Consider the following 16188-nt stretch of genomic DNA (forward strand, 5'->3'; position numbering starts at 1 on the left):
TCTAATCTTCAACTTCCCTTGACAATGGCTGGGTCTTCCTCTCGTGCCATTTCTCAAGATAAGGGTAAAGGCCATGCAACAGCACTGCCATCTCCACCAGCTCTTTGCATCCTTAATCAAATCAATGATGAAATCATTGATGACCCCATCCACAAGTCAATGATACCAGGATTCTAATCCCTTCACAATCGGTGCAGATACACACTGCTTCCTCAGGCCAATTGAAACTCTTGAAAGGGAAAACAAAAAGCTTTCTTTCTTCTTTAATGCCGAAAGAGAAAATTTATTGATAAACCAAGCTTTTAACATCTCTCACTTCATCAACCAAAAACCATTTTGAAACAATCCAAAAATTAAACCTCGAGGGTCTGATTTTACCACTTGGTACCAACGCCTCGAACCCACAAAGGGTGCTACTTGGGGAGCCCTAGGGATACAAGAACTGTTAAAGCTTTCTCACTTCTCACTCACCACACATCCCTGGATAATTGGAGCAGTAACCTGCTTCTGGAACAGAACTACCAATAATTTCCATCTCTCCTCGATGTAGCTGCTATTATAGGACTCCCAATAAATTCTCCAGACTGTACCCCTGACATACAATCTCAGCGCTAGTACAATGTCACCTTCAACACCCCATACAGTGACTTCATCGCCCATAATATGGGTGCATATGGTACAGAAATCACAGATAATGAACACGTTGCCTTCTTGTTTTACTGGTTAAACGCAGTTCTATTCTGTTCCCGAAGCGTACAGATGTCAAAACTCTTCCTTCCCCTAGCTGCTCTTTTACATGAGGGGAAAACTCTCAACTTGGCCAAGCTTCTTCTAGGACATATTTTTGAAGAACTTGGCCTACTTGTCTGTGACCTCCGGGACAACAAAATAATCAACAAAGGAGGTCCACTTTGGCTTTTTCAATTATGGCTCAATGCTATTTTTGAAAACTACATGATAAAACCTGCAGGGGGCAACACTGATAAACAGCACATCGAGGGTTTTCGCTTATCTGATTACAAGCCCAATTTTCCAAACGCTCAATCGGACGAAGATAAATTTTGGGCTATTTTTTCTCTTTTTCATTCTTACAGAAATTTGATAATGATTAACTCAATTTCACTCCTTTTTTGGGTCACAATTGCGGCCCTGCCTGGCTCGATCGTTCTCTCTTTCCAAACACTAATGAGGAAAGTGAACTTGCAAATCAAACTTGGGCACACCTACTGGCTGTTCAAGTGATACCAATAGGGTTGCCACAATATAAGAAGGAAAGGTTTAAAATAACCTTGTACGCTCCTCATTTGATTGCAAGACAATTGGGATTCTCTCAGGCCATTCCAACTCCTCAACCTCGACACAGTGAACCATTCTGTCAGATTACCCTGACATCTCAGGAAGACTTCAACACTTGTCTCTCTAAAAATGAAAAACGAAGAGACCGCTTCAACTTCTTGATTTATGAATGCAATTCATTTATCACCAAATCTTATCTTGAATGGTGGACTGCTTATTATTCAAGGTATATACCTGTACCTTAGAAGAAATTCAGCAAACTGCTATTCGAGTAACTGTTACTAAAAGCTCTCCAAAAAGAACTCACAAGAGGAGAGCTGAAGCTGCTCGGCCACCACCACATAAGATCAGAAGAACTCTTACTAGAACTTGTCGCAGAGTAATTTTTCTATTCATAACTCCACTTTCAAATTTGAAATATCCTTCGAATATTACTATTATACATTTTTTTTAAACTATTTGATCCCGAACTTTTAACAGCTAGTTTTGCAATTGATGGGTTAGAACCGAAATTCCAACACCTAAAACTCACCGGCAAGTGTACCGGGTCGCATCAAGTAGTAAAACTCACTTAGAGTGAGGTTGATCCCACATGGATTGATGGATCAAGCAACTTTAGTGGGTGATTAGTTTAGTCAAGCTAACATTGAACTCAAATTGGATGAAATGTAGCTAACAAAAAGTAAATTGACAAGAATTATAAATGACAGAATGTAAATAGGCAGAAAACTTAAAGAGCAAGAAATGTAAATTGATAGAATCTTAAATGACAAGAAATGTAAATTGCATCAAAAGTAAAGGGGGTTAGGTGCTGGAAATTAAAGAAAGCAATAGATCAAAGCTTAGAACAACTGCAGAGAATTAAACTTGTGGAAAAGTAAATCAGATCATGAACAGAAATGTAAAATGCCAAACAAGTGCAAAAGAATTAAATTGCTTGAAAGTAAATTGAATTGGGTGCTGGGAATTAAAATTCAACAAGAAAGTGTAAAGTGCAATCAATCAGATAGCTAGAATATGAATTAGGATGCAGCAGATCTCAAACTAAAAAGAAAAATTGCTTGAAGAAGCAAAACAGCAAATGAACCAAACTTAAATTGCAGACTCTCACTAAAAGAGTAAAGATCTCAGGGGTCAAGAGACTAGAAAACAAGTCTAGATCTCAATTCCTTCATTGATCCAACAAAGAACAATTGCAAAAGGAGTAGAGAACAATTGCAGAAGAAGTAGAAGATGAAAGCTGTAAAGAGAACTTAGATCCAAGTCACCATTCACTGAATTATGCAGAAAGTAAACAAAGAGAAATCTCAGATGAAGAATGAAATAGAATTCCTTATATTCTCAATCCAAGATTCAAAATCAAAAAGGAAAACTAAAAGAGAGAGCTCTCTACTCCTAATGCTCCCTAGTGGAGCCAGCCTCTCTTACAAAAATGAAAATGATGCCTTATATAGGCTTTCTACAAAATGAAAATGAAAATGAAATTAAAAACAAATTACAAAATAAAATTCCGAATCTAGCTTCTCTGTGTCTTGTGCCTCTAAGTGATGTCTATGGGCTTTTTAAATTGGTGAAGGATTGAAATAAAATGATTTTTGGTTGAATTTTTGGATTATGGTGCACTCCCAGGGTTAAGCTCGGTTGGTGGAGTGAGCACAGCTCTCCCTGGGCCTTGGCCTTGCCTTATTTTGTTGCGTGTGCCAATGATCCCTGGCTGTGTTAATGTAGCGCTCAGCTCTCCCCAAGAGCGCAGCATTGATGCTTCAAGAGTGAGGCTCCAGGTTCAAGCCTTTGTGGAGGCATTTCAGCTTCAATTTTGGAGAATAACTAAAGGGTAGCGTTCCTCAAGTTCCCTGGTTCAAATCCTTGTGGCTTCACTAGCAAACATTTTCCTTTGCATTTTTTTGTGTGGGAGCCCGATAAAGCTCTCCAAGTGAGCACTACTTCCTTGGTTTTCTTGTGTCTCCCCCTTCGAATCTTGGTGGTTGCACTTTGGTTTATTTTTGCTTGTTTTTGGTCCTTAAAGATGCCTTTTAATTGTGCCTTAATTTTGTGACAAATATAAATTTCCATATATCATTGGAAAGCTCTGAATGTCAGCTTTCTAACGCAACTGGAAGCACATCAATTGGACGTCTGTAGCTCAAGTTATGGCCCTTTGAAGGAGGTATGGTCTCGCTATGAGCACCCAAGCTTAACTTAGTGAAAATTCTTGCTTCCAAGCTCAATTTGCATCACGATGAAGCTCTGCTCATGCCATGAACTGAGCTTTGAGTGTTTATTATCAAGCTCCCTTGATTTGGTCATGGGCCACGGTTTTAAAAGCGTGGCCTAAGCCTCTAAAGTGTGCTCCAACTTCAAAATGTGCCCCAAAACTCTTTTTTTTTCTTTTTATCTTATTTTGTGCTTTTTGCTTCTTTTTCTTCTTATTTCCTACAAAATTTATCAAATCAAAAGATCAAAGAAATATAATATTTAAGCACCAAAGAATGCAATATTTAAGCACAAATAATCAATTTCTTGTATGAAAAAGCATAGAAAAACATGACATGGTGACATGTCATCACAACACCAAACTTAAACCTTGCTTGTCCCCAAGCAAAAAAAGAATCATGCAATTAAGATTGACAATCCAAGGTAAGAAGAATAGCAAGTTAATGTTCATGGTAGGCTAGTTTCTTATGCATGCTACAATCACAAAAGAAATATAAATGATTGATGCTTCTATCTAGCTCAATTTATGAAATCTTTTCCTTATACTTCTTCCTTGAAGCAAGCTTTTGATTTTCTTATTAGCTTCTCCTTTTGGGTGCTTTGCCCCATGAGTTGATAACAAAACTACGACTCTAAATGCTTTGTCTTTAAGTATTACCACTTGATACATAAGCACCACAAGCATTTAATTAGAGGACTTCATTAAGCTCATTTGTTTCTTTCCTTGACTCTCTAATCATTGATGCTCAGAGCCTTGAGCTTTGAGGGAGTGATTTTTGCACTTTGAGCCTAACCTTGACTCTAAGTGTTTTATTTTCAAGCTTTTTGCTTGATACATAAACACCACAAGTACTTAACAAATTAATTGTCATTGGTACTCAGAGCCTTCAGCTTTCTCATTCTTTCCCTTTTTCTTTCTTGCTTTAATTTGCAATTGCTTCTTCAAGGTTTTCATGATTTCAAAAGATTTTACAAAATACACTAGATGAAAACTTCAATTAAAAAAAATCCAATGCAATTGAGCAACAATTAATAATACTAGCTTTCCAAAACTTGTATGCACATGCTAAGTTCTTCTTTAATTCCTTGTTTGTTTATGATCATGATACTTTACTGCTTTGAACTTTACAAAACTCAAGTTGGTAATTATGATGACATGGCAACATGTTACAAATCAGAATTCAGGCTATGCTTATTCATATCACACATGCATACAGAGAAAATAAAGACAATCATGCAATTTAAAGTGCTGGAAACAAAGGAGAGGAAAAGGAACTTTACAACCTTGTAATTCATCTTCTCTACTGTTGTCCTTTTCCTTCCATTCTTTCTCTTCCCTTGCCAAATTCAGAATGCTTGCTCATCCTCAAGCATCAATTAGAACAATGGCTATGGGGCTAAGATGGATCATGAATGTCTTACACAATGAAATGTTAGCAATACATGTGCTTTGAGCAAGCAAAATTAAGGATAACAATCAAGGCACAGAGAAACAGAAACATTGTGACTGCAAACATAAGAGGGTGAGCATGATACATTGCATAAAGAATAAGTGGCACACCAAACTTAGTGTGACACTTCCACTTGGAATTGATGCAAGTATCCAGTAAAGATTGGAAGCAATTTTTGTTGCACAGCAACACAAAACTTAGAATGCAATCCTATGTCAATTTATTTGAACTAAAACTAAACAAAGAGAACTATTTATATGTTAAATACAATCACTAAGCCAAGAATTTGTCATGAATAAGGATCTCTTGGTGATGTATTAACAAAAACAGTTAAGAAGCAAAATAGGTGAAAGCATTAAAAACAAAGAAGTAACTAAAGTAAACAGAATAACAAAGTGTCAAACCAAAAGAAAAATAACAGTGCAAAGGCATTATGATTATGCAGACAAGTAGTGTTGCTTGAATAAATTGTATAGAAAATAAGTGGCACACCAAACTTAGAATCTTAGTGTGACACTTTCATTTTTGACTTGATACAATCATCCAAAAAGATTGAAAATAATTTGTTGCAAGGCAACACCAAACTTAGAATGTAACCATATGCCAATTTATTGAATTTAAACAAAGCAAAGAAAGAAAACAAAGTAGAGAAGAGAAATTATACCTACGGTTGACATATTGTTCACTTTCTTCCTCTTCTTCCAGTTTGTTAAGAGGAATGACCTCAAGGGGGAGAAGATTCAGCTACTATCCCTTGTCTTGGCCTCTCCTCAGCAAGCTTCCTTTTGTACATGGCTTGATTGATCTTGCTTGCTGGATCAGGGACAGGATTGGTGTTCTTGCTAGTTGCCTTCACTTCTTTGGATTCAAGACTTGGTTGCTGTGTGATTATTGGAGTTTTGTCTTCATCCAGAGCCTTTTGAATTGGTGGTTCCATAAGCCCTTCCTCTATGCACTTCTCTGCTTCAATTAAGTATGACTTCTCTTGATTGTCTTCCTCACTTTCTTGTTCTTCCACTCCTTTCTTTGTACTCAACATTTGACTTAATAGCTCTTTCATGGAGGAGGTTTGTTGATCTTCCCAATATCTCTTCATCTCCTCTTCATATCTTTTAATCATAGATTCAAATGTTGAGAGTTTTTGGTTCAGGGAGGTTTATGGAGGTTGTGAGTGTTCAGGTTCTTTTGTCATCTCAAGTGCAGTTTCAGGTTCCAATATTTTCACCACCTCTTCCTTTTTTGCAATTTCTCTTGACACAGGGACCTTGTGTTCTTGTTTTTCCATTTCCTCCTTCCTTGCATTCAACAATTGGCCTAACTGCACTTCCATATTTTTGAGGGAGTTCTCTTGTTCTTTCCATAATTTCTTTGTCTTCTCCCAATGTCTTTTGACAATGGACTCAAGCTTTGAGAGCTTTTGGCTCGTGGAAGTTTGTGTGGGTGGTAAGTTTTGAAAGGGCCTTCTGTTGAAGCATGGCCAATTGATGATATCTCTGGATAAATATCATATGGAGCATTAGAATTCTTCTCCCAGCCACCATTAGAATCATGACTTGCATCATTTTGTGGTGGAGGGAAATAGCCCATATGATTTTCTTTCTCATCTTGTGTCTTTGAAGCAATTCTCCCTGGATTGGAGTGCTTAGAATTTGTATTTTCTTGGTGACATTTCCAGCCACCATTAGAGATTGGTGATGGTGGGTAATATCCCATAAAATCTTGTTTGACCATAAGATGAGTTGAACTCCATTTGAATTTTGTAGAACGCAACATCAATGATAATTGAAATTCATGTCACAGAGAAAGAATTTCTTAGTGAGGCAATAGCTCAAACACCTTGCTATCAACTTAAAACAGAGAACAAAACCAAAGAAAATGCTTGATCTAGACTTCTCACCCACTTAATCATTGTTGATCTAAATCAATCCCCAGCAACGGCACCAAAAACTTGATGGGTTAGAACCAAAATTCCAACACCTAAAACTCATCGGCAAGTGTACTAGGTCACATCAAGTAGTAAAACTCACTTAGAGTGAGGTCGATCCCACAGGATTGATGGATCAAGCAACTTTAGTGGGTGATTAGTTTAGTCAAGCTAACATTGAAGTGAAATTGGATGAAATGTAGCCAACAGAAAGTAAATTGACAAGATTTATAAATGGCAGAATGTAAATAGGCAGAAAACTTAAAGAGCAAGAAATGTAAATTGACAAAATCTTAAATGACAAAAAATGTGAATTGCATCAAAAGTAAAGGGGGTTGGGTGCTGGAAATTAAAGAAAGCAATAGATCAAAGCTTAGAACAACTGCAAAGAATTAAACTTGCTGAAAAAGTAAATCAGATCATGAACAAAAATGTAAAATGCCAAACAAGTGCAGAAGAATTAAATTGCTTGAAAGTAAATTGAATTAGGTGCTGGGAATTAAAATTCAACAAGAAAGTGTAAAGTGCAATCAATCAGAGAGCTAGAATATGAAATGGGATGCAGCAAATCTCAAACAGAAAAGAAAAATTGCTTGAAGAAGCAAAACAGTAAATGAACCAAACTTAAATTGCAGACTCTCACTAAAAGAGTAAAGATCTCAGGGGTCAAGAGACTAGAAAACAAGTCTAGATCTCAATTCCTTCATTGATCCAACAAAGAACAATTACAAAAGGAGTAGAGAACAATTGCAGAAGAAGTAGAAGATGAAAGCTGTAAAGAGAACTTAGATCCAAGTCACCATTCACTGAATTATGCAGAAAGTAAACAAAGAGAAATCTCAGATTAAGAATGAAATAAAATTCCTTCTATTCTCAATCCAAGATTCAAAATCAAAAAGGAAAACTAAAAGAGAGAGCTCTCTACTCCTAATGCTCCCTAGTGGAGCCAGCCTCTCTTACAAAAATGAAAATGATGCCTTATATAGGCTTTCTACAAAATGAAAATGAAAATGAAATTAAAAACAAATTACAAAATAAAATTCCTAATCTAGCTTCTCTGTGTCTTGTGCCTCTAAGTGATATCCATGGGCTTTTTAAATTGGTGAAGGATTGAATTAAAATGATTTTTGGTTGAATTTTTGGATTATGGTGCACTCCCAGGGTTAAGCTCGGTTGGTGGAGTGAGCGCAGCTCTCCCTGGGCCTTGGCCTTGCCTTGTTTTGTTGCGTGTGCCAATGCTCCATGGTTGTGTCAATATAGCGCTCAGCTCTCCCCAAGAGCGCAGCATTGATGCTTCAAGAGTGAGGCTTCAGGTTCAAGCCTTGGTGGAGGCATTTCAGCTTCAATTTTGGAGAATAACTAAAGGGTAGCGCTCCTCAAGCTCCCTGGTTCAAATCCTTGTGGCTTCACTAGCAAACATTTTCCTTTGCATTTTCTTGTATGGGAGCCCGATAAAGCTCTCCAAGTGAGCTCTAAGCTCTCCAAGTGAGCGCACTTTCTTGGTTTCCTTGTGTCTCCCCCTTCGAATCTTGGTGGTTGCACTTTGGTTTATTTTTGCTTGTTTTTGGTCCTTAAAGATGCCTTTCACTTGTGCCTCAATTTTGTGCCAAATATAGATTTCCATAATCGTTGGAAAGCTCTGAATTTTAGCTTTCTAACGCAACTAGAAGCACATTAATTGGACGTCTGTAGCTCAAGTTATGGCCCTTTGAAGGTGATGACATGTCACCATGTCATGTTTTTCTATGCTTTTTCCTTTGTTTTCAATAGATTTTATGCACTTTCTTGAGCCATAAGCAAGCCAATTGGGTAGATTTTCATGTTTCCTTTGATTTAATAAACCATGTATGAATTCATGCTATTTCATGAGATTTTATGCTATAATTGTCACATATTATGAAAGAATGAATATCTCATGATTTTGAGCATAGCTTTGATGTGTTTGGTTGATTAATGATAGGTGAAGAAGAAAGCTTGGAGAAAGGTTGAAGCAAGAAGGAATGGCTAGGAGTAAAGAGAGGACAATGGAATAAGTGAAAATGAACCAGGAAGCAAAAAGTTGGACCAAAAGTTAGCCTCAAACTTTTGCACAAACTTTTGGTTGAAAAGTTAGCCCCAACGTTAGCCCCTAACTTTTGGGCTAACGTTGGCACATGAAAGTTACTCCCTGGGCACCAAAAGTTTGCGCCAACGTTAGCCTCTAACTTTTGGGCTAACGTTGGCACATGAAAAACACAAAGGGAGAGCAAAAGTTTGTGCCAACGTTAGCCCCTAACTTTTTGGCTAACGTTGGCGCCATGAGTGTGCAAGGGGTATACTTCTAACAAGAATAACTTGAGCTACAGAGCTCCAAATGAGGTGATTCAAAAAGCAATGGAAAGTAGGAATCGAGAGCTTTCCAAGCATATATGGCACTACATGGTGGAAACTAAAATTGAGGGAGAAAACTACCTCGCAATGAGCATAAACGAACATGGTGGCAACCTGCAGTTAGGCCAACTGACCTCTGCACCTTCGACGGAGTATAACTCGAGCTGTAGAGCTCCAAATGATGTGATCCCAATGGCATTGGAAAGTAGACATCCAGGGCTTTCCAACAATGTATAATAGTATGGGGTGGACAATATGTTTGAGCCTCCAGATCTGGCGTTTTCGCCCACATTGGAGGCAAACATCGCCTCAAACGCTGCACATCAAGGCCAGCGACCTTGTCCTCTTCAAAGGACCATAACTTGAGTTGTAGATGTCCAGTTGAGGTGATTCCAATTGGGTTAGAAAGCTGACATTCAGAGCTTTCCAACCATATATAGTAGTCTATAGTTGTCATGAAATTGGCAACGTTGACAAGAGGACAAAGTAGCACCCCACACATGCACACAAGGGGGCCAACGTTGGAGCAAAAGTTAGACCCCTAACTTTTGCGCCAACGTTGGTATCAGTAAAACAAGGGTGCTGATGTGAAAAGTTGGAGCAAAAGTTAGACCCTAACTTTTACTCCAACTTTTACTCAAGCTTTCATGATTCCAACCCGGTTCAATTCGGTTCTTCTCCAACTCCAAGAGCAATCAACCAAGGCCTCTATCAACCCAGTTCCATCAAGAGCAAGGGCCCATTATCATCACTCAAAGGCACAAGAGATAGTTAGAATAGAAATTTCATTTTAATTGTAATTTGTTTTGAATTTCATTTTCATTTTGTAAAAATGCCTATAAATAGGCATCTGTTTCATATTTGTAAGTGGAGGCTGGCTCTATTAGGGAGCACGAGGATTCGAGAGCTCTCTTTAATTTTCTTTTCTTTGTTTTTGAGTCTTGGGTGGAGAATTGAAGGTGTTCTGTTTCATTCTCCCTCTGAGATTTCTCTCTGCTTTCTTTACTGCTTAATTGAATCGAAATTTCTGTTAATTGCTCTTCATCTACTTTCTCTGCAATTTACATTTCCTTTGCAATTGTTCTTGTTGGATCTAGGAAGGCATTGAGATCTAGACTTGGTTATCTAGTCTCTTGGGTCCTGAGATCTTAATTCCAATTTTACATTCTCTGTTTATTGCTTTTCATGTTTATTTACATTTCTGTTTTGGTTCCGAATCAATCAAATCCATCTTTTACTTCTCTGCTTGTTGCAATTTAACTTTTCCTTGTTTAATTTCTGCAAATCCAATTCCCAATTCCCTTTACATTTAATGCAATTTATATTTCTTGTCATTTAAGATTCTTGCAATTTTAATTTCTTGCTCTTTAAGTTACTTGCCAATTTACATTCTGCAACTTTAAATTCATTGTCATTTACTTTCTGTTGGCTACAATTTCACACAATTCACTAAATGTCAGCTTGACTAAACTAATCACCCACTAAAATTGCTTGATCCATCAATCCCTGTGGGATCGACCTCACTCCCGTGAGTTATTATTACTTGATGCGACCCGGTGCACTTGCCGGTTAGATTTGTGTGTTTTGGGAGAAATTCATTTTTCCACCAAAATACTCATCAAGTTTTTGGCGCCGTTGCCGGGGATTGATTAGATCAACAATGATTAAGTGGGTGAGAAGTCTAGATCAAGTATTTTCTTTGTTTTTGTTCTCTGCTCTAAGTTGAAACCAAGGTGTTTGAGTTATTGCCTCACTAAGAAATTCATCTCTGAGATATGAATTTCAATTCTCCTTGGTTGTGTGTTTTACAAAACTCAAATGGAGTTCAACTCATCTTATGATCAAACAAATTCTATGGGATATCACCCACCATCACCAATCTCTAATGATGGATGGGAATATCACCAAGAAACTTCAAATTCTGGGCTCTCCAATTCATGGAGCCATGCTTCAGAACCACAAGATGAGAAAGAAAATCATATGGGATATTTCCCTCCATCACAAAATGATGCAAGTCATGCCTCTAATGGTGGCTGGGAAGGGAATTCTAGTGCTCCATATGATATTCATCCAAAGATATCATCACTTGACCACGCTTCAACAGAAAGCCTCTGTCAAAACTCACCACCCACACAAACTTCCATGAACCAAAGCCTCTCAAAGATTGAGTCCATGCTCAAAAGATTTGCGGAGGAGGAAGAAAAATACCATAAAGAACTAGAAAACTCCCTCAAAAACATGGAAGTGATGGTAGGCCAATTGTTGAATGCAAGGAAGGAGAAAATGGAAAAACAAGAATGCAAGGTCCCTGTGTCAAGTGAAATTACAAAAAAAGAAGAGGTGGTGAAAGTAGTGGAACCTGAAACTGCTCTTGAGGTGATAAAGGAACATGAACATTCACAACCCTCACAAACTTCCCTTGAATCTGTGATCGAAAAATATGAAGAGGAGATGAAGAAATGTTGGGAAGATCAACAAACCTCCTCAATGAAAAAGCTATCAAAACAAATGTTGAGTGTAAAAGAGGAAGTGGAGGAGCAAGAAAGTGAGGAAGTCATTCCAAACTCAAGTGAGGCAGAGAAGTACATGAAGGAGGAGTTCATGGAACCACCAATTCAAAAGGCTCTGGATGAATACAAAACTCCAATAATCACATAGCAACCAAGACTTGGATTCAAAGAAGTGAAGGCAACTAACAAGAGCACCAATCCTGTCCCTAATCCAGCAAGCAAGATCAATCAAGCCATTTGCAAAAGGAAGCTTGCTGAGGAAAAGCCAAGGCAAGGGACAGTAGCTGAATCTTCTCCTCCTTTGAAGTCATTTCTCTTAACAAATTGGAAGAAGAGGAAGAAAGTAAAGAACAGGTAGACAGTAGGTACATTTCTTTTCCTTGCTTTGTTTAAATTTCAATAAATTGGCATATGGTTACATTCTAAGTTTGGTGTTGCCTTGCAACAAACTGTTTTCCATCTTCATGGATGATTGCATCAATTTTACATGAAAGTCACACACCAAGATTTTAAGTTTGGTGTGCCACCTATTTTTCTATGCAAATCAATCCAGCAACATCACTTGTCTGCATAATCATATTGCCTTTTACAGTGTTATTTTTCTTCTTAGTTGGATAATTTTTGTTTTCTCTTTGTTTCATTTATTTACTTATTTTTAATGCTTTTCTTCATTAACTATTTTTGTTAATACATCACCAAGACATCCTTATTCATAACAGACTCTTCATTTGGTGATTGTATTTAACATATAACAGTTTCTTTCGTCTAGTTTTAATTCAAATAAATTGACATATGGTTGCATTCTAAGTTTGGTGTTGCTATGCAACAAAATTTGGTTCCAATTCTTACAAGATACTTGCATTAATTCCAAGTGAAAGTGTCACACTAAGTTTGGTGTGTCACTTATTCTTTATGCAAAGTATTATGCTTACCTTCTTAAGTTTGCAATCACAATGTCTCTGTCTCTTGTGCCTTGATTATTATCTTTAATTTTGCTTGCTTGAAACACATGTACTACTAACATTCCTTGTGTAAGACATTCATGATCCATCTTAGCCCCATAGCCACGATTCTAATAGTTGCTTGAGGATGAGCAAGCATTCTGAGTTTGGTATGGGAAGGAGGAGAATGAGAGAAAAATGACAACAATAGAGAAGATGAACTACAAGGTTGTAAAGTTCCTTTTCCTCTCATTTGTTTCAAACACTATAAACTGCATGATTGTCTTTACCTTCTCTGTATGCATGTGTGTATGAAAAGGCATAGGTTGATTTCTAAATTGCAACATGGTGCTGTGCCATTGTGATTACCAACTTGAGTTTTGTGAATTCAAAAGCAGTAAAGCATCATGATCATAAACAAACAAGGAACTAAAGAAGAGTTTAGCATGTGCATACAAGTATTGGAAAGCTAGTATGATTAATTGTTGCTCAATTGCATTGGATTTTATTTAATTGAAGTTTTCATCTAGTACATTTTGTGAAATCTTTTGAAAATCATGAAAACCTTGAAAGAAAAAGCAAAATAGAGCAAGAAAAGAAAAAGGGAAAGAATGAGAAAGCTGAAGGCTCTGAGTACCAATGGCAATTTATTTGTTAAGTGCTTGTGGTGTTTATGTATCAAGCCAAATGCTTGAAAACAAAACACTTAGAAGTCAAGGTTAGGCTCAAAGTGCAAAAGCACTCCCTCAAAGCTCAAGGCTCTGAGCATTAATGATTAGAGAGTCAAGAAAAGAAAAGAAAAATGAGCTTAATGAAGTCCTCTAATCAAATGCTTGTGGTGCTTATGTATCAAGTGGTAATACTTGAAAACAAAGCATTTAGAAGTCGTAGCTTTGTTATCAACTCATGGGGCAAAGCACCCAAAAGGAGAAGCTAATAAGAAAAGCAAAAAGCTTGTTTCAAGGAAGAAATATAAGGAAAAGATTTCATAAAATGAGCTAGATAGAAGCATCAATCATTTACATTTCTTTTGTGATTGTAGCATGCTTAGAAAACTAGCTTACCATGAACATTGAGTTGCTATTCTTCTTGCCTTGGATTGTCAATCTTTATTGCATGATTCTTTTCTTGCTTGGGGACAAGCAAGGTTTAAGTTTGGTGTTGTGATGACATGTCACCATGTCATGTTTTTCTATGCTTTTTCCTTTGTTTTCAATAGATTTTATGCACTTTCTTGAGCCATAAGCAAGCCAATTGGGTAGATTTTCATGTTTCCTTTGATTTAATCAACCATGTATGAATTCATGTTATTTCATGAGATTTTATGCTATAATTGTCACATATTATGAAAGAATGAATATCTCATGATTTTGAGCATAGCTTTGATGTGTTTGGTTGATTAATGATAGGTGAAGAAAGCTTGGAGAAAGGTTGAAGAAAGAAGGAATGGCTAGGAGTAAAGAGAGGACAATGGAATAAGTGAAAATGAACCAGGAAGCAAAAAGTTGGACCAAAAGTTAGTCTCAAACCTTTGCACAAACTTTTGGTTGAAAAGTTAGCCCCAACGTTAGCCCCTAACTTTTGGGCTAACGTTGGCACATGAAAGTTACTCCCTGGGCACCAAAAGTTTGTGCCAACGTTAGCCTCTAACTTTTGGGCTAACGTTGGCACATGAAAAACACAAAGGGAGAGCAAAAGTTTGCGCCAACGTTAGCCCCTAACTTTTTGGCTAACGTTGGCGCCATGAGTGTGCAAGGGGTATACTTCCAACAAGAATAACTTGAGCTACAGAGCTCCAAATGAGGTGATTCAAAAAGCAATGGAAAGTAGGAATCGAGAGCTTTCCAAGCATATATGGCACTGCATGGTGGACACTAAAATTGAGGGAGAAAACTACCTCGCAATGAGCATAAACGAACATGGTGGCAACCTGCAGTGAGGCCAACTGACCTCTGCACCTTCGACGGAGTATAACTCTAGCTGTAGAGCTCCAAATGATGTGCTCCCAACGGCATTGGAAAGTAGACATCCAGGGCTTTCCAACAATGTATAATTGTATGGGGTGGACAATAAGTTTGAGCCTCCAGATCTGGCGTTTTCGCCCACGTTGGAGGCAAACGTCGCCTCAAACGCTGCACATCAAGGCCAGCGACCTTGTCCTCTTCAAAGGAGAATAACTTGAGTTGTAGATGTCCAATTGAGGTGATTCCAATTGGGTTAGAAAGCTGACATTCAGAGCTTTCCAACCATATATAATAGTCTATAGTTTTCATGAAATTGGCAACGTTGATAAGAGGACAAAGTAGCACCCCACACATGCACACAAGGGGGCCAACGTTGGAGCAAAAGTTAGACCCCTAACTTTTGCGCCAAACGTTGGTATCAGCAAAACAAGGGTGCTGATGTGAAAAGTTGGAGCAAAAGTTAGACCCTAACTTTTACTCCAACTTTTACTCAAGCTTTCATGATTCCAACCCGGTTCAATTCGGTTCTTCTCCAACTCCAAGAGCAATCAACCAAAGCCTCTATCAACCCAATTCCATCAAGAGCAAGGGCCCATTATCATCACTCAAAGGCACAAGAGATAGTTAGAATAGAAATTTCATTTTAATTGTAATTTATTTTGAATTTCATTTTCATTTTGTAAAAATGCCTATAAATAGGCATCTGTTTCATATTTGTAAGTGGAGGCTGGCTCCATTAGGGAGCACGAGGATTCGAGAGCTCTCTTTAATTTTCTTTTCTTTGTTTTTGAGTCTTGGGTGGAGAATTGAAGGTGTTCTGTTTCATTCTCCCTCTGAGATTTCTCTCTGCTTTCTTTATTGCTTAATTGAATCGAAATTTCTGTTAATTGCTCTTCATCTACTTTCTCTGCAATTTACATTTCCTTTGCAATTGTTCTTGTTGGATCTAGGAAGTTATTGAGATCTAGACTTGGTTATCTAGTCTCTTGGGTCCTGAGATCTTAATTCCAATTTTACATTCTCTGTTTATTGCTTTTCATGTTTATTTACATTTCTGTTTTAGTTCCGAATCAATCAAATCCATCTTTTACTTCTCTGCTTGTTGCAATTTAACTTTTCCTTGTTTAATTTCTGCAAATCCAATTCCCAATTCCCTTTACATTTAATGCAATTTATATTTCTTGTCATTTAAGATTCTTGCAATTTTAATTTCTTGCTCTTTAAGTTACTTGCCAATTTACATTTTGCAACTTTAAATTCATTGTCATTTACTTTCTGTTGGCTACAATTTCACACAATTCACTAAATGTCAGCTTGACTAAACTAATCACCCACTAAAATTGCTTGATCCATCAATCCCTGTGGGATCGACCTCACTCCCATGAGTTATTATTACTTGATGCGACCCGGTGCACTTGCCGGTTAGATTTGTGTGTTTTGGGAGAAATTCATTTTTCCACCAAAATACTCATCAGAAGGAGGTATGGTCATGCTGTGAGCGCCCAAGCTTAACTTAGT

This window comes from Arachis ipaensis, chromosome B10 (genome assembly GCF_059453495.1).
Source record: "Arachis ipaensis isolate K30076 ecotype BB chromosome B10, ASM5945349v1, whole genome shotgun sequence".
Classification (NCBI taxonomy): domain Eukaryota; kingdom Viridiplantae; phylum Streptophyta; class Magnoliopsida; order Fabales; family Fabaceae; genus Arachis; species Arachis ipaensis.